Source organism: Euprymna scolopes, chromosome 25 (genome assembly GCF_053919585.1).
Source record: "Euprymna scolopes isolate OS-2025 chromosome 25, ASM5391958v1, whole genome shotgun sequence".
Taxonomy (NCBI): Eukaryota; Metazoa; Mollusca; class Cephalopoda; order Sepiida; family Sepiolidae; genus Euprymna; species Euprymna scolopes.
Genome location: NC_136506.1, coordinates 80770857 through 80794075, shown reverse-complemented (window position 1 = coordinate 80794075; position 23219 = coordinate 80770857). Strand labels below are relative to the sequence as shown.

Below are 23219 nucleotides of genomic sequence, written 5' to 3'. Positions count from 1 at the left end.
TTTTTGTTTAAAGTCACCCAAAGATAAAAATCACATGACGACAAGTCCGGGGATCGTGGTGGCTATAATCCTTTGCTTATTGTTCTCTCTTCCGTGAACATGTCTCTTCTTTTGAGATTACAATCTTAATCTATATTATATGTCTCTTCTATTGAGACTAAGGAAGATTCTACTCCCAGGCCTCATTCGTGGGTGGCCTTCATGTCATAGATTTGTGGCAAGCCCATGACACCCTAAGAGTAGCGATCCCCCCAAGTGTGTGTGTATCACTATATGGACGGGAAAAACCAATAAAATAAAACGATCATCAAAGATAAAGAAATTCTCAGATGAAGCCGAGATTCCAAAGATTGTGAGAATAAAAATCTTTGTATGTCTTCTTCAAAAATAAGGAAAGATTCTTCATCAATGGCATTTTTGACCAATATTCTCAGGCCTCACAAAAGATAGAACAAAGTTTTTGTAAACAATCGTGGTCCACTGTTGAAGAGATAAATCAATGGATAGACTGTTGTCGAAGGTGACCCAAAATGTGCCTTTTTCATCAGCTACTATACCAAGATGTAGGGGAGGATACCATTCATTTCTCAAGATTATTCTACTTATTCAGAGTACTCATGATTCGGCCGGAAGGCTTCCATTTCATTGACTACTACTGAGATGTAAGGGAGGGCACCACTCCTTTTCCTGGTTCACTCCACTTAACCTTGATCCTTAATTTATAATACAGTATCTTTAGCAACGAAGCATGAAGTACACCATTTTTTTTATCTTTAGTAATACTCCACTGAGAATACCCCCCCCCACCTTTAGTGAACACTCTAATTATTATGCGAAATGTTGAAGAGGTAGACATCTAACATCTAAAGTTATCTTGTCGAACTTTCAAAGTCAGACCCAAATAGCATTTAAACTGACAAATGAAACCTTGTTACAGATCAGCTAATTTTCATTTGTTATTGTTATACTGTACTAGCTGGTCGCCCGGCATTGCCCAGTCATAAAATACTCATAAATATTATATTTTAACTCATACAGAAACTGAGACATGTGCATGCAAGTATCATGTTTTTCTAAACAGTTCACTTCTTGTGACTAAAAAAAAAATATATATTCAAGCTGAGATCGAAACTAAAGCCTAAAGACAGTTAGTCAAGTACGATACCCAATAGACCAGCTTGATACGATCTTTAAAAAGTATTTTCACACCTACTTATTCTTAACATAAGGGATCTGTCACGTGAACGATTCACACATGCGCATTCATGAAACAATTAACAAACAGATAAATATCCAATAACCCTCACGTACCAATTTTTCAATTTTTACCCCTTAGCAGCCATTTTTACCAGATGAAAACCAATTAAAAAGTGTTCCACATGTCTGAATACCCTGTATACTTACTTTCAAGTCTGTAGATCAAAAATTCGTTGAGTATATAGGTTGAGACGTGTCCTCACACACATACGCACATTCTCACTTTTATAGATATATAAGTAGATTAAACAATGCTTCAAGCAAACTACATTAACGTCTTATCTATTTCGATTATTCTGTGGACACTCACGTTACTTCCACACTTCCGTGCTCACACATTTTGTATAGATTGATAGATCATTGGCAATTTGATATTGTAATCTGTTGCAATTTGTTTTTAAAAAATTACTTGTCTAGTCTAGATGTCTACTCATAAGAAACATTTTTTTTTTTTAAATAATCACCTAAAAAAAAAAAAAAAAATCAACACCGAGAGGTGATAACTTATTTTAAATTGAAGAATATAGTAAAAGTTGTCTACCTTAAGTTTAGTAATGTGCGACAAATGAAACATAAAACAACTTCACGGTTTTGTTTCATTTTACTTCAGTCAGGTTCTCAAAAAAAAAAAAAAAAAAAAAAATCAAGGGGCTCTTTCTTAGGTACGTGGGGTTTAATGGATATTTATCTGTTTGTCGACTGTTTCATAAATGCGCATGTGTGAATCGTTCATGTGACAGATTCCTTATGGTAAGAATAAGTAGGTTTGAAAACACTTTTTAAAGAACGTGTCAAGCTGGCCTAATGGTAATCATACCTGACTAACTGTCTTTAGGTTTTGGTTTCGATCTCAGCTTGAGTATTTTCTCCTTTTTTTATTTTTTTAAACTTAATAAATTGTTTAGAAAAAAAACATAATACTCGCATACATATGTCTCAGTTTCTGTATGAATTAAAATATAATATTTGTGCATATTTTACGACCGGGCAATGCCGGGCGACCTACTAGTACACTTGATCTCTATATGAGATACATATATACTCAAATATTTTATTAAATATAAAATAATATAACATAATCACGCTGACACACCGGTTCTCGTCAGATCACCGAAGTTAAGCAACGTTGAGCCTGGCTAGTACCAGATGGGTGACCAGTTGGGAATTCTAGGTGCTGTATGTGCTTTCCGCTTATCTCGGCATTGTTCCAAGTCATCCTGAACTTTGAACTTCCACTTGCCACTGGTATTCAACAATGTCGACTCAGGAGAGGTGTGGTTGGAGATTGCGCAACTCTTGCAACAAAAATTTCATGCACAGGCACCCTTATGGTGGATAACCATCACTACTGCATCTTTATGTCTCAATTGCAGAGTTGGTAAAAAAGCTCATAATATTGATTTTCGGGTTTGTATTACTGTACACACAGATTCGAAAAAGTTGTCCAAAAAAACAAATATATAACAAATAAATGTTATCAAAGGCAAGATAAGTTACTTTTCTACCTAACTGGATATATTTTTCGTGTTTTTATTCAATGTAACATGTTTATTCAGCTCGAAAAGCATACAGTGTTTGCCGATGTATTGGAAAATTCAAAATGACGCCCGAGTCTCTCTTTAACACGGTAAGTTCAGGAAAAGATGTTATAAATAATAAACTAGACAAAATACTGTTAGAAATTCGCTCAATATATGTTACCGTGACATAAGTTGACATATATTCGGTGTTTTTTTTAATAGTATTTTGTCTAGTTTATTATTTATAACACCTTTTCCCAAACTTACCATGTTAAAGAGAGTGTCGGGCGCCATTTTGAATTTTCCAATACATCGGTAAACACTGCATGTTTTTCGAGCTGAATAAACATGTTATATTGAATAAAAACACAAAAAATATATCCAGTTTGGTAGAAAAGTAACTTATCTTGCCTTTGATAATATTTATTTGTTATATATTTGTTTTTTGACAACTTTTTCGAATCTATATGTACAGTAATACAAACCCTGATTTTCCTCTCCTTGATTGACCAGTTAGATATGTTCTAGTATATCTATCTTGCAATCTCTTGGACCTATTAGATTCCATGAGAAGAATACATCTAGTCTGGTAGAGTATCCAGCTTCCTGGCCTTCCGGACAAGATCACAGTGTAGTATCTGTGTTGATGCTACACTTCGCCTTTTCTGTCCTCGGTCAGTGGAGGAGAAATCCTTCACGACTAAGGCAATTTTTATTTTTGTTCCTATCCAGAGTGCCCCATTTTGGGGAGCTGGATTTTCCCCAACATGAGAAACCGACCCTGTGTCTAACTCCCCTCGTGGGGAGGCAAGTAAATTGGAACATCACTTGAAAAAGATGCACCCTTCCTTGTATAAGTCAACCATACCGAGGAGATCTTATTTTGGCCACAAATACTATGTTTTTATATGGGGGGGGGGGGATTTTGTAAATTGGATTGCTTAATAGGACGGCTCATTATGAACTTGTTTACGTTGGAGGATCATATTGTAGTCATCTGAAAGGCAGGGAAACGAAAGACAGTTCCACTGACGTGCAATTCTAAGAAAGAAGCTTTGTTCATGAAATCCACGTTTAGGTTTAGGCACAGATAAAAAGTGGAGCAAAATATAGATAGTGGTTGTAGCTAGACGAGGGTTTTTCATGAAAATTTGGCGAGGGGGGACCATAGATTGGAGCTTAGACGAGCACTTGCCATAGAAAATAATGAAAGAGTACAGACAGGCTTGCAGCGTTGCTTCTGTGGGAAAGAGTTTGCAAAGAAGAGAAAAGGGCATCTCTTACTAGGTTATGAAGTTTTGAAATATTTAGTCAAGGTTTACTTGTAAGGGAAAGTGTCCTCAAGCCAGAATATCCTGACAAGCCACTCTACGGAGAGATCTTAGACACTTGAGGACAGTCTAGCAGGTATTCAAGTTCGCTCTAGTGGATATTCAAGTTCTTACTAATATATAATTTTTGCACAGATATAGTCTGGTCGCCAATTCAGACAAAACGTTTTGAATATTAACAAGTTTTTTTGTCAGGCAGTTTAATTGCAAAATGACAACTGAGACTCCCAGTTTGTTTTATAAGTGATTTTTCTTTGGCCGAGTTTATTGCTTTTGGGAAATGTCCAAAAGATTTTATTCACGAATCGATAATCTAAGCCAGATTAATATTCATTTGGTAAATGTATTTTAAAAAATGTTAACTGAGAGAAGATTGTTTTTGTTTGTTTGTTTTTTTTTTTTTTTTTGTTTTGTTTTGTTTTTTTTTACTCAGCTTCACTCCAAACAAGGCCAGAGTTCTCCTGGAGAATCTGTTCTGGCAAAAATTTACTTTTACCATGACTAATGTTTATGCATGTGCAAAATTTCAAAAAAATCCAAGGTGTGGTTATTGAGCGTGCAAACAGACGAACAGACAAACGGAAGTGAATTACTAGGTCCAATCCCTCCCTTGTCGGGGGATCAAAATAGAAGTACAAACAAAAATTTAAAAAAACAAAAACAACATTAGACCACTATCCATATTTATTTGAATACTTTAGTATCCTTACAAAAACAGTCAAACGCTTATAGCACTGGATTTAATATGGGGGATTAGCTGCTAGGCTTCAATAGACAGTATAAATATATATTTTTTTTTACTTGTATTCACCCCTAATAAGGCATATCGCCACTTGGACGTAAGAGGCTACTAATCGGGACCATGCCTAAGACAAGATTAAAAAGATGTTGATTTATGTTACATTTGAACTTTTGCATATCAGTACAGTAAGGGAAACAGGTAGCAGGAAGGGAATTCCAAGTCTAGCTGTTCGAGAGAAGAAACTATTAGAGTAGAAATTTTTCTGGCATTTAGGAACCTCAACAGTGAAAGTTGTGATTTTGTTGCAAAGCAGGTTTGTCAGGGATATGTACGTTGAGGGGGCACAAGTGCAATGAGTTCATCAGAGCGCATTCCATTAAAATACTTGTAAAACAGGCACAGAGGTGCCACATTGTGGTGATGGGACAGGAGTTGGAGCTTAGTTGACGAAGTGGGATCTATTAGATTGGAGACTCTCTTTTTGGATTCTATTCAGGAAGGAGAAACTAGCGGTAGGTGCACTAGTCCAGTTGTGGCAACAATACTCCATGCATGGGCGAATGGTGGCCTTGTAGAGATATAGGATACTCTCAGGTGTGAGTAGTTTTCTAGCACGATAGAGGGAGTCCACCTTCTTTGCAGCAGCCTTTGCAATGTCCTCAATGTATTTGTTCCAGTTCATATTTCCTGTGAATGTTAAGCTGAGGAGTTTAAAGGAAGAATTCTCAAGTAGGGATTTATTTGCCATGGATATCGATGGTTGGAGACGCTTATAATTGCTAAAGAAGAGTAAATTTAATGTTGCATGTTTAAATTAGTGTTCTGATAATTAATCAAAATTGGGGATTGTAAAAATCGGAATATTTTGGGATAGCAGAATCGACATTGAATTCAGAAAAATTTGCACATATTTTCCAGAGGCAAAAATCCATTATTTTAATTTTTTAATTTATTTATTTTTAATTCTACATCTTTGAATTAGTGTTCAGATAATTAATCAAAATCGGAAAAATTAGAACGTTTTGGGTATCGGAATCGGTATCCAAATAGGAAAAATTTTAGCATATTTTCCAACGTCAAAAATCGATAATTTTAATTTTTTTATAATTAAATTACTTTTGATATTACATGTTTAACTGAGTGTTGCGACGATTAATCAAAATTAGGAATTTATCAAAATCGGAATGTTTCGGCATATCAGAATTAGGATTGAATTCAGAAAATTTTGTGCCTATTTATCGATGCCATCAATTAATTGTTTTTAATTTTACATTTTTAATTTTACATTTTTAATTTTACATTTTTAATTTTACATTTTTAAATCAGTGTTGGAGCAATTAATCAAAATCGTGAATCGGAAATATCCGAACATTTTAGGATTTGGGAATCAGTATCGGAATCAGAAAAATTTGTGCCTATTTTCCAATACCAGAAATCGATCTTTAATCATTTTTGTTTGTTTGTTTATTTTTATTTTGTTTTTTTTTTACAATGCAATCACCACTTACCAAGGCGTGAAATCCATTCGAGGATAAGGATTAATGAAAGTAAGGTGGTATTGTAGTAATCGTTAATAGTGTAGATTGGGTAGAATCTGGATTATTTAAGAGGAGGACTCATCAAGAACTTGTTTACATTGAACTTGAAGGCTACTATATTGTAATCAGTCCGGAAGCAGGCTAATGGAACAGTGTTCCACAGGCAAGCAATTCTAGAAAGCTTTGTTCATAGAATCTGCATTTAGGTTTAGGCACAGATAAAGAGAGGGGGAAATTATTGATAGTGGTTGTAGTTAGTCGAGTGTTCTTTGTGAAAGTTTGGCAAAGGGAGACTATAGATTGGAGCTGAGACGAGTACTTGCAATGAAAATAACGATAGAGCAGAGACAGGCTTGCAACGTTTCTTCTGTGAGAAAGATGTTGCAGGGAACAGAAAAAGGCATCACCTACTAGATTTCGAAGCCAGTTTTGAACTGTATCAAGGCAATATACGGCACACTGAGTAGCGCCTGCTCATATGTGGCAACAGTACTCCATCATAGGATGTTCTTGGCTCTTATACAGATAGAGGATTACATCGGCAATGAGGTATCCACAGGAGCGGTAGAATGATCTAACCATTTTTCCAGCAATCTTGGCAACAGATTTGATGTATGTGTTCCATTTCAGATCAGGAGTGAAGGTCAGTTCCAGAAGCTTGTCAAGTCATGATGCTTCCCAAGACGAGAGCCATTGGGGCCAGTAGGGGGTCTGACTGATTATGATGAAAAGAAAGACGCTTGGTTTTAGCTGCATTAAAATTAACCAGCCACCTTTTTCCCCATTGCACCACGTGCTCAAGATCAGAAGAGAGAGAATTAGAATGATCTTGGTCATTATCGGTCTTTGAAGTGTTTCTATAGATTGTTTAAAGCTTACTTTTCAATTGCTGATACTAATAATAAAATAATAATATTGATTGATTTTAAACTACCTGTAAAATTAAAATCTATATTCCCCCTCCCCTTTCTACTGCGTTTTTCTATTAATACTAGCATGGGTGCCCGGCGTTGCCCGGGTGTTTGGAGGTATATGCTAAGAAAAAAAAAAAAGAAAAAAGGTAAATTTTTTAAAATTTGACCCCTATTATGACCCCTTTAAATTTATTGTTTTGGGCTCAAATCAAGTTATTAAGTTAGATCCATGTCCAAGGAACCTATATCTAAAACTTCAAGTGTGTAGACCCCAAATTGTCGGAGGAGTTTGGTAGAGTTCTCAAAGGTCAAATCGTTGAACTTTGACCCCTTAACAGCCAAATTTCTGGCCGAAAACCGATCACATAGATTTTCCCAAACCTCAGTACACTGTATATCAAATTTCGAGTCTGTAGACTGAAAATTAACAGAGTTATTGGGAAGGAAAATGTACACAGACAGACAGACACGTTCACTTTTATAGATAGATTTACTTTACCACTGAGACTTCCGGTTTGTTTTATAAGTGAATTTTTTTGGCCAAGTGTATTGCTTTTGAGGAATGTCCAAAAGATTTTATGCACGAATCGATAAACTAAGCCAGATTAATATTCACTTGGTAAATGTATTTTAAAAAACGTTAACTGAGAGAAGATCTCTGTGATTTTTAATACTGCATGTTTAAACTAATGCTGGGACGATTAATCAAAAATCGGGATTTGTAAAAATCGGAATGTTTTGAAAAATTTGTGCCTATTTTCCGATGCCAAAAATCGATTGTTTTATTTTTTTATTTTATTTATTTTTAATACTACATGTTTGAATTAGTATTGGAATAATTAATTAAAAACGAAAAAATTAGAATGTTTTGCGGTAGCGGAATTTGTATTCAAATCGGAATTTCCCCCCCCCCCCATTATTTTCTGAGTGCAAAAAATCGATTGTTTTAATTTTTGTCATAGATATCGGTAGTTAGAGACGCTTCTTATAATTGTTAAAGAAGAGTAAATTTAATGTTGCATGTTTAAATTAGTGTTCTGATGATTAATTAAAATTGGGGATTGTAAAACTCGGAATATTTTGGGATAGCAGAATCGACATTGAATTCAGAAAAATTTGCACATATTTTCCAGAGGCAAAAATTCATTATTTTAATTAATTTATTTATTTTTAATTCGGTACTTTACAGTTTAGTCAAGACATTAAAAAAATGAAAGTACCGAAAAAAGTTTAAACTGTATGTATCCGTTATGGAACGAAGTTCTCCGAAAAAAAAATTTCACTTAATTTCATCAAGTAGTTTTTTTTTTTTACAGCGAAAAAACAATTTGTTATGATACCGAGCAAAATGTTCGATTTTTAGGAAGAAAAGCTAGTATTAAAGATGGGAAGGAGGGGTGTCAGCGCTTTAACTGGAGTTATTTCCCTTTGGCATTTCTAAAATTCAAACAAAATTTTTTTTTAAATACAAGATGTCCGCCTTCAACGCGCTCTCATAAAAACGTGTTTTTCCGCTCTAAAAAAAAAAAAAAAAAAAAAAAAAAGAACTACTCGATGAAATTAAGTGGATTTTTTTTCGGAGAACTAACTTCGGGTAATCTCCAAAAATACCGTTAGGGCTTACAACATGGCCGCCAGAAGAGTCACGTGATCCGGTTGATCCAAAACATGAATCGTGCAAATGGAAAACGCAGCCTTGAAGGCAAACTTTGACAAACAATCACAATTTGTTTGTATTTAATTTTTTGTTGATATAATGTTGTTATAAAAATAGGCAAACTTTGAGAAACAATCTTAGGTTGTTTTTAGTTAAAACAGTGTTTATAAAAAGTATTTTATTCAGAACAAACAAGTGGTCGACTAGGTGTATCAGAATTTTAGGCGGAATTTTTGACACCCCCAACAAAAAACTGCGAATAAAATATATAAAACTCGTAATTTCTGTTTTTAAAGTGGGTTGTCAATTTTCTTTATGAAATATACTTCCAAAATAAACTATTACAGTCGTTTAAAACATAATAGAAGTATTATTTTTTATTTTTTAAAAACAATGTTTACAAAATGTCTACGCACGTTCGTAGACATTTTGTAAACATTTAAAAAACAAACAAACTGTGATTGTTTCTCAACAAAAAATGAAATGACCGTTCTAAATAAATTATTTATTATTATGATATTGAAAAACTGTTTTTGTACTTAATTATTATGCTTGTTTGTCAAAGTTTGCTTTAAATTTGCGTTTTCCGGTTTCGTAATACGGCGATTCATGTTTTGGATCAACCGGATCACGTGACTCTTCTGGCGGCCATGTTGTAAGCCCTAACGGTATTTTTGGAGATTACCGAACTTCGTTCTATAACGGATACATACAATTTAAACTTTTTTCGGTATTTTCATTTTGGATGTCTTGACTAAACTGTACAAGTACCTTTAATTCTACGTGTTTTAATTAGTGTTGAGATAATTAATCAAAATCGAAAAAGAACATTTTGGGTAACGGAATCGGTATTCAAATAGGAAAAATTTTAGCATATTTTCCGATGCCAAAAATCGATAATTTTAATTTTTTTTATAATTAAATTACTTTTAATATTAAATGTTTAACTGAGTGTTGGAACGATTAATCAAAATTAGGAATTTGTCAAAATCAGAATGTTTTGGCATATCAGAATTAGGATTGAATTCAGAAAATTTTGTGCCTATTTATCGATGTCATCAATTGATTCTTTTAACTTTTTTTTTTATTTACTTATTTTTCATGCTACATTTTTAAATCGGTGTTGGGTCAATTAATCAAAATCGGGAATTTTCTCAACTGGAATAACTTGGAATTTTTTTTTAAATTTTGCAGAAACATCAAACATGATATACCTATTTACTATGCCTCCCCACGGGACAGAGTTAGACACCAGGGTCGTTTTTTAACGTGGAGAAAAGGTACAAAAATAAAAATTGTCTCAGTCGTGAAGGATTTTGAAGAAAACATGTTCATTTCCTGTTTTAATTTTATGTTTATTTTCTTAGTTGAAACCTTAATATCCTGTATTAATGACCTCCTTGATACGAGTTCTCATCGATAATTTGTTCTTAAAATTGTAATATAAAAATGGTTGTAAAATATTTAGTAATTTATTATTAGTACTTTTTACTTGTGTCATGGTTTATTTAAAAAAAAAAAATAATAATAATAATAGACTCAGAGTAAGTTAAATGTCTTTTAATTCTATAAAAAAAAAATCTTGGTCGACGTACACGCGAGCGGCGAGCGCTAACCCTGGTATCGTAAAAATGTAATTAAACTAGAAAATACTATTTAAAAATAGCGCGGGTACTTTCACCCAACAATTTAATAAGAATAGGTATTTTTTAACATTGGGGGAGGCACTTAAACCATTAAAAAAAATAACGGTAACATAAGTGCATAAGCACCAAATTTTTGTTTTGTTTTGTCTTGCTTTGCTTTCATTTTGTTTGTTTATTAAATCTCCCCCCCCCCCCAGTAAAGTTTTTTTTCAACAATTTTCCTGTTAATAATTACATAAACTCCGGCAAAAAAGAATGCCCCCCCCCCAAAAAAAAAGCAAACAACAAAAAAAAAAAAATCAGATAAAATCATAACAAAAATCATGCGCAAATTTCAAGCCAAAATAAATAAATAAAAGCTAGGTCACACACGCAAAAATTCTTTCCTTGTAAAAATACTGATGTCTCCCTCACTCGAACAACGTTCAACATCGTGTACGTCGGCCAATATCTTGAATTAAATTTACCGTATATTTCGGCTTATAAGACGACCTTTGAAGTTAAAAAATCTTCTTTAAAAACCAATATTTCATAAGATACCGGATGTTGCAATTTATAGCCTAGGCTAAACAAACATGTTTTCGTGATTTAGCAGTCGTCTTACTCGTCTTATACAACCGATATATGATAAATTTATTAAAGTTTGCTCCAATTTTGTACCTCGTCTTATCTGATGGTCGCCTTATATGCCGAAATATACGGTAATTATTATTGAAATAAAATCGACAATTTCTACTTTAAATTTCCATAGGCCCTAGCAGTATCAGAATTTTTTGTGAAAATAGCGAATAATTCCACCCCATCTTTCCAAGCTTATAACTCCTCGAAAAATGCAATTCAAGCCCTAATTTTTTTTTTTCAATTAAAGGAGCAAGGACCAAGATTTCATTAAAAAAAAAAAAAAAAAAACAAAAAAACGTGTTTTTTTTTTTTAAAAAGGTTTTAAACTTCGGACTTTACAGGTAAAATTCGACGAGAACACGATGTCCGTTTTTTTTTAAATTTGAATATATTATGTATTGACCTTTTCTCTTCAATTTGTGAGTAAATAATTATGTACTTATCCGAGTCGAAATTAATTATTATTAGACATTTACAAAATTGGAGGCGTGAATTATTCGACCCCCTGTCTTTCCAAGCTTATAACTCCTCGAAAAATGTAATTCAAGCCCTAATTTTTTTTTCAATTAAAGGAGCAAGGACCAAGGTTCCATTAAAAAAAAAAAAAGAAAAAAGAAAAAACAAATAACGTGGTTTAAAAAAAGGTTTTAAACTTCAAACTTTACAGGTAAAATTCTACAAGAACACGATGTCCGTTTTTTTTTAAATTTGAATATATTATGTATTGACCTTTTCTCTTCAATTTGTGAGTAAATAATTATGTACTTATCCGGGACTAAATTAAGTATTTTCTTTGTAATAGACACTGGGGGGGGGGGGGACCGTGAATAAAAAAAAAAAACGTTTGTCTAAAATATTATATTCGGTTTATTGGAAAGAACATAAAATTTCACATTGACCCTGAAAATATCGTAAAAATAGAATCAATAGAAAAATTTTGATAGATTTTTAAAATTTAAAAATTTAAAAATATTGAGTTTAAAAATTTAAAAATATTGAGTTCGGAAAATTCATTACTGTTTAAAAAAAAAATAAAAATATTTTTATTACTTTTAAAACAACTGTAATAGTTTATTTTGGAAGTATAATCCATAAAGAAAATAAATAACCCACTTTTAACAGAGAAATTACGAGATTTTTATATTGTATTCGCAGTTTCGTGTTAGGGGTGTCAAAAATTCCTACAAAAATTCTGATACCCCGCTAGCTTCTTTTCAAATATTTAACTTCTGTTCCAGACAGTTATATAGTTGACCAATCACACAGAAGTCTCAAGTTCAAGCCTTGCTTATAGCATGTTTTTTTTTTTGTTTTTTTTTTTATAAATAATTATTAGTTTTTTAGAGAAACGAAAGTTGTTGATTATTTTTCACTAATTAAGCGGTTCTGGATATGACCTTGAACTATACCTGATGGTGAGGTCCCAGCTTGCAGGCTTTGGCGAGTGTGGAGCCACCCTTTAATTGCATTGCTCCCAGGTCCACTCCGACCCAGAGTGGTAGTACCTGTCAGGGTTCCAACTATGGGTTAAATAGAAACCGACTTAAATATATATATATATATATATATATATATATATATATATATATATATTCTATTAAAAAATATTCTTCAAAATAACTGAATTCGGCATTAAATAACCTGAAAAGGGTTGATATGCCGTAAAACAAAAACAACCAAACCAACCAAACTAATTAAGCCCATTTGGGAAGATGGTAAGAGGAATCACTTATGGGCCGGGAGACCAGAGTTCAATCTTCAGCTGAGACAACCAAACAGTTAAAAATTGCTAGCACTTGATGCTTCCATACTAAACACTTAGTATTAAAAAGGGAGTGTCAAGGGTAAGTGGAGTAATACTGGGAATGGAGTGACCCAGTCCCTTACACCTCAGTATAACAACTAATGAAAAGAGAGCCTTCGGGTCACCCTCGACTATAGTTGGCCACTTTGTTTTTGTTTTTTTGTTAATTAATTATTTGTTTATTTATTTTTAAAACTGAAAGAAAACAGGTTATGGGCATAATTCTCACATATAAAACAAGAATAGGTTTACAGCTCCTAAAATTCATACTTCAATTGTTCGCAAAGATTTATGGCGCAATGAATAAAAGCGCTATATTATAAGTTCGAACCACTATCAACAGTTTCTCCAATCTCTACCTGTGCCTAAATCTAAATGCAGATTCTATGAACACAGCTTTTTTCTAGAATTACTTACTTAAGGAACACAATTCCATTGGTCTGCTTCCAAACCGACTGCATTATGGTAGCCTTCAAGTCTAATGTAAACAAGTTCTTGTTGAACCATTCCTTTAAATAATCAAATGGTACCCAACTTATACCATTAATGATTACTACACTACCACCTTACATTCATTAATTCTTATCCTCGAGTGGCCTTCGGGCTTTGATAAATGGTGACTCCCTGGTAAACAAGTGAAGAATGCATGGTCCCCCGTGAGTGTACAGTGAAGGAGGCATAAAAAATGACCGAGTTCAGCATTCCCCCCCCCCTCCACCCATTTAGCCCCAAAAGTCCCCAGGGATTGTCAAATCCTGGTAAAAATGAACAAACGGCACAGTTTTAAGCCTTAACATATGTAAATTTGAGTTCTGCATAATGCAAAAAAAATAAATGACTAATTCCATCATTTGCCCCCCCCTCACCCCCATTTAGCCCCAAAAGTCCCCAAGGCCTTAACATATTTAAATTTCAGTTCAGCACCATGCAAAACTGCTAAATAGACATACACAGAAAATTTTGAACATAATTGGTAAAATAGTCCCAAAAATGGAATGTTTTTATTAGCCATAAAAGAGCCCCTGTTATCGCAAAATATAGACAAACAAAATTATATAGAAATCAGTTAAAACTTTTCAGAAAGTTGTATAAAAATCCAAATCATCAATTTTTTTTTTAATAAGCACAAGTGTCAATTTTAGCCATTTTAATCTGAAAAATTAAGGGGGCAACCGGAGTTTTCCGGGAAAATCCATCATTTTATTTTTTTACTCATATCATGTTTAATGTTTGTGCAAAATTTCAAAAATTCCAAAGCGTAGTTGTTGAGAAAAGTGCGAATAGACGAACAGACAAGGGTAAGTTTACAGGTCCACCCTCCTTTTGTCAGGGGACCAAAAATAAAAAAAAAAGTGACAGGTTTGAAGGTTAAAACTTCAGTACAAGTAAGGGTTCTATTATATGTGCAAATTTACAGAAAAAAAAAACCTTAACTCTCGCTTCCTTTATTTTATCCTTTAGTCCTCACATTCCAGGAGCAATGTTTCTGACAAAGAGGGAAAAATTGTTGTTTTTAGGCTCAGAAACCTTATCATTGGCAAGTTTTTTTTTAGCTCCGTACATCAATTGGCTTCATACCTTGTCAGGAATGATTTACATTAAAAAAATAAAAATAAAAACCTGATAAATATCTAACTTTTTTTCTTTACAAATTTCCATTAATTTATTGTTGTATTTTCTTTGTAACAACAAAAGTAATATTTATTAATTTATTTATTGCGGACTATTATCCTCATCTTTCTTAGTTGTTGTTTCACAACGTTTCAGCCAATTTTTTTTTTTACAAGGTGGTCACCACTTATCAAGGCCCGGAAGCCACTCAGGGATAAGGGTTATTGTAAGTACAGTACGTTAGTGTGGATATTTAATAAAGTGTCTACTTAAGGAGGCAGTTCATTAGGAATTTGTTTACATTGGACTTGAAGACATCCAAGTTGTAGTCAGGAGGGAAGCAGGCAGATGAAACAAAGTTCCACAGGCATGCAGTTCTAAGAAAGAAGCTTTGTTCATGGAATCCACGTTTTGATTTAGGCATAGATAAAGAGTGGGGAAAGTTTTTGACAGTGAATTCAGCTAGATGGGTGTTTTTCGTAAAAGATTGGCGAGGGGGGACCAGAGATTGGAGTTCAGACGAGCACCTGCCATGGAAATAACGATAAAACAAGGATAGGCTTGCAACGTCTCTTCTGTGGGAGAGAGGTTGCAGGGTAGAGAAAAGGGCATCCCCCACTAAGCCACGAAGTTTATTTTGTACTCTGTCAAGGCAGGATAGGCTGTTTTTAGCAGGTCCTGCCCAGATATGGCAGCAGTATTCCATCCTTGGACGTACTTGGCTTTTATATAGATAGAGAATTGCATCAGTAGTGAGGTATCTTCTGGAGCGGTAGAAGGGTCCCACCATCTTTCCAGCGACCTTGGCAACAGACTTGATGTACGTGTCCCATTTCAAATCAGGAGTGAAGGTCAAGCCCAGAAGCTTGTCAAAACATGGGGCTTCTCCTAGACGAGAGCCATCCATTTCCATTGATGCCAGATGGGGGATCAGAGCATTGATGATGTAGAGATAGGAGTTTGGTTTTAGATGCATTAAAGGTAACCAGCCACGTCTTCCCCCACTGAATCACTTGTTCGAGATTAGAGGAGAGAGAATCAGAGAGCTTTATTTATTATTCCTCGGGCCTTCATCAGGTGGTAACCGCGACGGGATAGGAACAACTCAGAAAGATGAGGATAATAGTCCACAATAAATAAATAAATAATCTTCATCTTAATAATGAATTCCAATTGAAATTATATAAAAATAACATTGTCTACATTTAAACATTTGGCCAGCATTTTTGTAAAAAAAAAAAAAAAAAATTTTGTTCATCACCTTCCGGTAGTTTTCGTAACTTGGTTTGAATATACCGACGACAACGCAGTCCCTGTTCTGCATAAGTATCAATTTTTTTTTTTTTATAATGATTAAAAATAACTTAAAGCATTTTATAACAATTTGATTCTGTTAATAATTTAATTATATAATCAAATTAATAATTAAATGAAACCTTTAAAAGTCTTATTTAGTAAAAATAAAAAGAAAGAAGAAAAGAAAACTGACTAAAATGGGAATAAAAAGATTCCCGGGCAATGCCGGGTGGCAGCATCTCGTTTTGAAGTGGGCTGGAGGATTAACAGGTTTTTCAGGGAGTTAACCTACAAAGGTTAGCTTTTTTTTTTATTATTGACTGTGCTAATAGGACTTGATGACTCATTGGAGAGAAGAAAAAGAAAAGATTTATTTATAAAGATTATCTAGTCTAGAAATAAAACTTCGACGCCCCCACCCCCCTTCCTCCCTAAAAAAACATGAGATTCTACTTTATTCAGTTTTAGTTTTATGTAAAGTGAGCCACAAGGGAGTTAACCCTCCTCAATTTTGATGAAATTTTAACAATAAATATTAGACATCATTTAATAAATATTCTTGAAATTTCAGTTTCTATGGGGTGTATTAAAGGAATTTTAAGAGGTAATTTAATAGGGATGTTAAGGGGCATTTTAAAGAATTTTAAGGGGTATCTTGAAGGAATTTCAAGAGGTAATTTAAATAGATTTTTAAGGGGTAATTTAAAAGGATTTTAAAGGAATTTTAAGAGGTAATTTAAAGAAAATCTTAAAGGGTATTTTAAATAGATTTTTAAGGGGTATTTTAAAGAGATTTTTAAGAGGTATTTTAAAGGAATGTTTAATGATAATTTAAAATTTTTTAAAGGTATTTTAATAGGGATCAAGGGGTATTTTAAAGGGATTTTAAGAGGTAGTTTAATAGGGATGTTAACGGATAATTTAATGAATTTTAAGGGGTACTTTAGAAGAATTTCAAGGGGTAATTTAAAGGGATTTTAATAGGAATGTTAAGGGATAATTTAAGGGGATTCTAAAGGGGAATAAAAGGGGTTTTAAGGGGTATTTTAAAGGTATTTTAAGGAATAATTTAAAGGGATTTTAAGGTGTAAAATATGAGTGCAACAACCATTTGAAAATTCTTATATTTAAAATTTTTACTAAATTTGATCCACATTCATTAGACATTAATTTAATAAGATTCCTTGAACTTCAATTCTTCTTAAGACCTCTTGTACTTAAGCCATAAATTGAAAACTTAATGCTTATTTTTGTATTGCTGATCTTTTAAACCAACACGCTTCAGGTGAAAACATCATTGACAGAGTACAAAATAGACTTCGTGGCTTAGTGGGGGATGCCCTTTTCTCTACCCTGCAACCTCTCTCCCACAGAAGAGACATTGCGAGCCTATACTTGTTTTATCGTTATTTCCATAGCAGGTGCTCGTCTGAACTCCAATCTCTGGTCCCCCCTCGCCAATCTTTCACGAAAAACACCCGTCTAGCTGAATCCACTCTTTATCTATGCCTAAATCAAAACGTGGATTCCATGAACAAAGCTTCTTTCTTAGAACTGCACGCCTGTGGAACTTTGTTTCGTCTGCCTGCTTCCCTCCTGACTACAACTTGGATGTCTTCAAAAATTGATCAGGTCAACTAAGGAAACGGTAACCAAATTACTGGCAACGGCAGGAATGCGTGCGGATCGTGTAACGAAATGCAGAGGCTACAATACCTGGGCCGCCCTGTTTAAAACAGAGGAAGAATGCGTCGCACTAACCAAAAAGGAAATCATTACACAAGAATACATATTAAGAATGGAGTACCTAGGACGGAGGAGAACGACTGTTTCCATTTTCGAAATTCCAGGGGCGGTCCCTGGTGAATATCTAGCTGCCTACCTCCTGAAATTCGGTGATATCACTGGTATAAAGGTGGACCAGTACAACGGAGTCTGGTCCTTCGATATCCTATTAAACAAAGAAGCTTTCCTCGAAATACCCTACTTCCTGGAAGCGGGAGCTGAAAAACTCCCCATTGTGGTCACAGGGAGGAGGCCGACCTACTGGATTTGTAGTGAAGTAGGTCACTTAACTTACACCTGTCCGAAAAAGATAAAAACCAATGTGACAAACACAACAAACCCTAAAGAGGTGGTTGTTGGGCACCTCGAACCTGAGGCTAGAACGCCAAATTTTAAAGAAATCACAACAGAAGAATTCGAGGAAAAATTCAACTCCGAAATGGAATCGCCCAAAAAGAGAGAATGGACACTGGTACCGTTTACTAAATCGCCTCGTAAAACGTACGCGGATAAACTGACCAAAGAGCAGATATTAGACATTAGGACCAGTAAAGACCCGGGGGGCAACAAGTTTAAGGCCCTGCTAAAACTAAAGGACTCGCTTGATGAAAAGCGCAAGCAAAGCGAGAAGAAAAAAGAAAAAGAAAAAGAAAAAAAGATATTAGATTTCCCCGAATCTCTCTTCCCCGAAAAGCCTGCCCCTCCTCCAAAAAAGAAAAGATCACCCCGTAAAGCGCCACCCCTCTCTCCCGCAAACGTACCAAAAAGAGACCCAAAGTCGACAACCCTTGGCTCCCCATCCAAAAAGACCCCTAAACCGTCCCCTAAACCGTCTCCATTCTGCTCCCCAAACAATACACCCAAAAACTCCCCCCCGCTTCCCCTATGAAAATTGACATGCCCCCTCCTCCATCACCTCGCCTTTCTACTTCTGAAAAGAAAAGACAAAGAAGTCCCTCCCTGGAAAAAGACCAAAAAAAGAAAAGACCCCCTTTTTTTTCAGGGCAAAGACGTGTGTAAGATCACGGATGATATAGAGGCCATATCAAAAATCATGGTAGAAAAGACTACCGAAACCTCTACGCAGTGAAGCAGATAAACAAACTGGACATTACAAACCCAGAAAATTTTCCCAATGCCAAAAGGCTTTTAACTGTGGTTAGAAGTCGTGAAGAAGCCAAAGGAGTTTGTACTATGCTGGAGGAAGCAAACTCTGCTTTTAATATCATTCCTCCAGCAGCCTTTTTTAGCGACTCCGACATACTTAAAATGGAGAAACTATGTGTTGGACGGGTCCCCATAAAAATCCACCCTTCACTTTATAGAGCGATTAAGTTAACATTTCCTCTAGACATCGGTGGTCTGTCCCCTGATGGGGCCATCACTAATGAGATGACCTCTGGATCATTGGGGACAGCTGTCGGTGTCTTGGCACCGTCCATGTTTGTTAAGGATACCCAACCCTAGATAGATCACAATGGCTTTAAGTTTAGGTACTTTGAATGTCCGAGGGTTGAGGGACGCCTCTCGTAAACTTCGAGTTGCACGCGACCTTCAACGCCTCGGGGTGGATATATGCTGTGTACAGGAAACGCACTTCATTCCCAGTGATTATCAGGGTGTACTGCTTAGGGACTTTCAGCTCTATAAACATTTTGATTCCCACTCGAGGGGTGTTTCCTGGCTAGTTAGACGCGCTCTTGATGCTTCGTGTGACCCAGTCTATGCTGATCCAGAGGGAAGAGTGCACGTGCTGGATGTTACCGTAAAGGATGTGGCATTTCGATTTATTGGGGTTTATGCTCCCAATAGCCATAGCGAGAGGGTTTCCTTTTTCCGGGGGATCGAGCCCTTCATGAATTCGTCTCGGCGGATAGTTTTAGCGGGAGACTGGAACGCGGTCCTGGATCCCGATTTAGATCGCGGGGGTAATACTTCAAGGGCTACTAACCAGAACCGGGATGCTAAGGCGTTTCGAGACTTTGTCGACAAGTTTGATCTTGTCGATAAATTTCGAAACGAAAAGCCCGGGGATGTAGTTTGGACTTGGACAGCTAGACGCGGCTCCGATCTGGTGCAACTTTCGAGTTACATCGATCGGTTCTTAGTTAGGAGAGTCGACTTAGGGCTTTTAGACTGTCCAAGTTTTCATAACATAGTTTATTCGGATCATAGGTTAGTCCGGGTTCGGGTAAACTTAGATAGCGTTAAACCTAGGATGGCTAGTTACTGGAAGTTCAACACGTCGTTGTTTGACGTGAAGGGCTTCCGGGAACAGCTTTTACTAACAATACAGAGGGAATTGACGGGAGCCATTATCGGGAATAAGTGGTGGGGAAAACTTAAACAAGTAATTAGGTCGTTCGCTGCTGATTTTAGTCATCGACTCAATCTTAGTTCTAGAGCAGCGAAAGCGGCACTAGATGATAGATTAAAAAGGGCGGTGGAGGAGGGGGATAGTGATAGTTATACTTTAATTAAGGCAGGAAGGACCAGGGTCTAGTAGTTAGGGCTAGGTTAAAAAGAGTGCCGAACGAGGCTAGGTTAAAAAGAGTGCCGAACGAGGCAACAAACATGGCTGCGTCAATGCGTGCGGAGGAGCGTCGACGTGCGACTGATCGACACATCGCCAGTGTCACATTGCCGGACGGATGAACCGTAACATCAAATGATGGAATCCTGGAGGGTTTTCGAGCTCATTTGCAGGAGCTTTTTACCATGGAGCCCCGTCTGGAGATTGAACAGTTTGACACGTATTTAGCTGACTTTTCTCGCCTTGAAGCGACCGAAGCAGCTACGTGTGAAGGTAGCATAAAAGAGGAAGAAGTCCTTGAGGCTCTGAAACAAGTCGGGCTAGACAGGACCCCTGGGATTGATGGTCTGCCTTACGAAGTGTACTTGAGGCTGTCGCCCATTTTTATTCCTTTGCTGGCCACACTTTTCAACTCCTGGTTTAGGAACGGGTCTATACCTCAGTACTTTACCAGGGGGATCATTAAATTGCTTCGCAAAGATAAAAATGGAGGGGATGGGATTAGCAATTTCCGGCCCTTAACGATGTTAAACACAGAGTTAAAGATTTTGGCCAAGATCTTAGCAAATCGTCTGCAGGTTGTTTTACATCATGTCATAAGTCCCGAACAGACGTGTTCTGTTAAGGGCCGGACGATTCAAGATAATTTGCACGCGATACGCTTGATCATAGAGAAAGTCGACACAGAAGCTGCGCTGATCAATTTAGATCAGTCCAAAGCATTCGATAGGGTGGACCATCGTTACCTAGGGGCTGTTCTTTGCTCGGCTGGGTTTGGACCCCAGTTTCGCTCATGGATTCGCCTCTTGTATGCTAACCCCGGTGCTATGGTGAAGGTGAATGGGGTGAGATCGAAGCCCTTCAGGTTAATCTATCCGTCAAGGTTGTCTGTTATCACCCATGCTGTATGTCATCGCGCTTGAGCCCTTTTTGCGCCAGCTTAGGGTGAATCCGGTCCTTCGCGGGATTACTTTGCCAGGTGGTTCTACCGCAGTAAAGTATACCACCTATGCTGACGACGTGACTGTGCTTGTAACAAGCAATGCCGAGATTAGAGTCGTCGACATGGAAACAAGACGGTATGCACAGGTAACAGGGGCCATAATCAACCACGTTAAGTCTATTGGCTTACGTGTTGATGCCTGGAGGGGAACGACCCTTCAGGGGCCCTTTGGCTGGACTGATGGGCCCTGCAAGCTACTCGGCGTCTGGTTTGGCCCCGACCTCCAGCTGAAGAAAAATTGGTCGGAAGTGTTGAAAGCGGTCAAGACCACAGCTCATTTGTGGTCTTTGAGAAATCTAACTTTAAAGGGTCGGGCGGAGGTATGCAATACTCATATCTACCTCCTGATCCTATACCGTCTATCAGTGCTTCCACTCCCGGAGTCCTCACTACTTGAACTAGTGCGTGCTCTTTTCGCGTTCTTATGGCGTGGAAAGCAAGCCATGGTTGCTCGGGAGATCTGTTGCCTGCATCCGTCTGAAGGCGGTCTGGGTATGCCTAATCTCAAAATACGTAGACACACTCTAAGGCTGATATACCTGGACCGAATGTGTACACCTGACTTAGGGAACGGTGTCTTCTGGATGAAAGACACTAAGAAAGCCTTTCCGGCTTTGGAGAGTGTGCATTCGGCTGAGGGGGAGGCACGCAGGAGGCCCCGAAACGAATGCCATTTCTATTACGAGTGTCGACAGGCGTTGAGGTTCCTTCAACGGGTGAATGAAAGCCTCTCTGACACCCGGCTGTTGTCTCGCAAAGCGCTATATAGGGTTTTAGTGAGGGGATCTGTCCGAGACGAAAAGATTGAGGAGTTCGGTTTCACAAATGAGGAGCGTCGCTCGATATGGCCTTGGGCGCCCGGGATGAGCTGTTTCGATAACTACTAGGCATCGCTCACCTGGCTGGTAATCCGAGATGCCCTCTGGGTTCACAAAAAACTTTTCATAGCGGGTTTTACAATGACACCTAGTTGTGTTCGATGCAGAGATTGGGAGGAAGACCTAAGCCATGCTTTCTTCCGCTGCGCTATCGTTCGACCGTTATGTGAGTTAGTTGAGAGCTTCACGGTTCGCATACTAAACGGGCGTTTTTTTGTACTGGATGCGGTTTCCCCGTGCTGCAATTGGGCGCCGAGTATGAAGAAAGAGGAACGTCATGTTTTTCTGTGTTTGCTAGCTGTTATGAGAGGCGTGATTTGGTCGACACGAAAGAAGGAGGTTTACGGAGATGAGACCTTCACTGCTCACCAGCTTGTTCTCATGTTCAAGCATCGGTTGAAAATGCGAATTAAGCTGGAGAAGGTGAAACTCACTCCTGTGAATTTCAACGAAAGGTGGGTGAAAGCTTCGCGACTGTGTAGAGTGACTGGAGCTGGCCTTGAATTCGTTTCTGATTTGATTTAGGTCAAAAAGGATTTTGGGTATCCTGAACTAACAAGACATCAGTATCGGACCGATTAGTTTAGTATGGGTTAGTTAGGCTTTATTGCTTGATTTTTTAGCTTAGCTAGAGTATGTATGTGTTAATCGTCCCAGTCCCTCTTTTAGTTTGCCCTTGTCCCCCCCCCTTTTTTTTTTTTTTTTTCTTTCCCCCACCTTAGGTTCGATAATCCCCATTCCCGACCCCAATTAGGTGACGGATGGACTGCTTTGTCAGTGATGCAGGTCGTTTTTGTGGTGTTTATTCAATAAAGTCAGTTTTCGTGTGGACCTGCATCTTTTCGACTGACAAAGCTTTCTATCTACCACAATTAGTAGTGGGGGGCTCTTTTACTAACTACTATTTTTTCATTGTAAATATTTCATTCTTTTTTGTATATAAAATTTTTAGCCCCAACCCCCCCACATCATGTATATATGATTTTTCGGGTTATAATTAGGATTCCCATAGAGTGATTCTGGTATTCTGGTGAAAGAGTCTAGTTAAGTTAACTTTATGTTAGATAGGTCCACATTAACCCC

The 23219-nt window shown here is 36.8% G+C and overlaps 1 protein-coding gene and 1 pseudogene across 3 annotated transcripts in view; one reads left to right on the top strand and one right to left on the bottom strand.

Annotated features, from left to right (window-relative positions):
* The window catches only part of LOC145247462 (BTB/POZ domain-containing protein 17-like), a 306407-nt gene that overhangs the window by 52228 nt on the left and 230960 nt on the right, over nt 1–23219 (bottom strand). The gene's annotated exons all lie outside the window — the stretch shown is intronic.
* On the top strand, nt 2324–2440 carry LOC145247587 (5S ribosomal RNA; annotated as a pseudogene).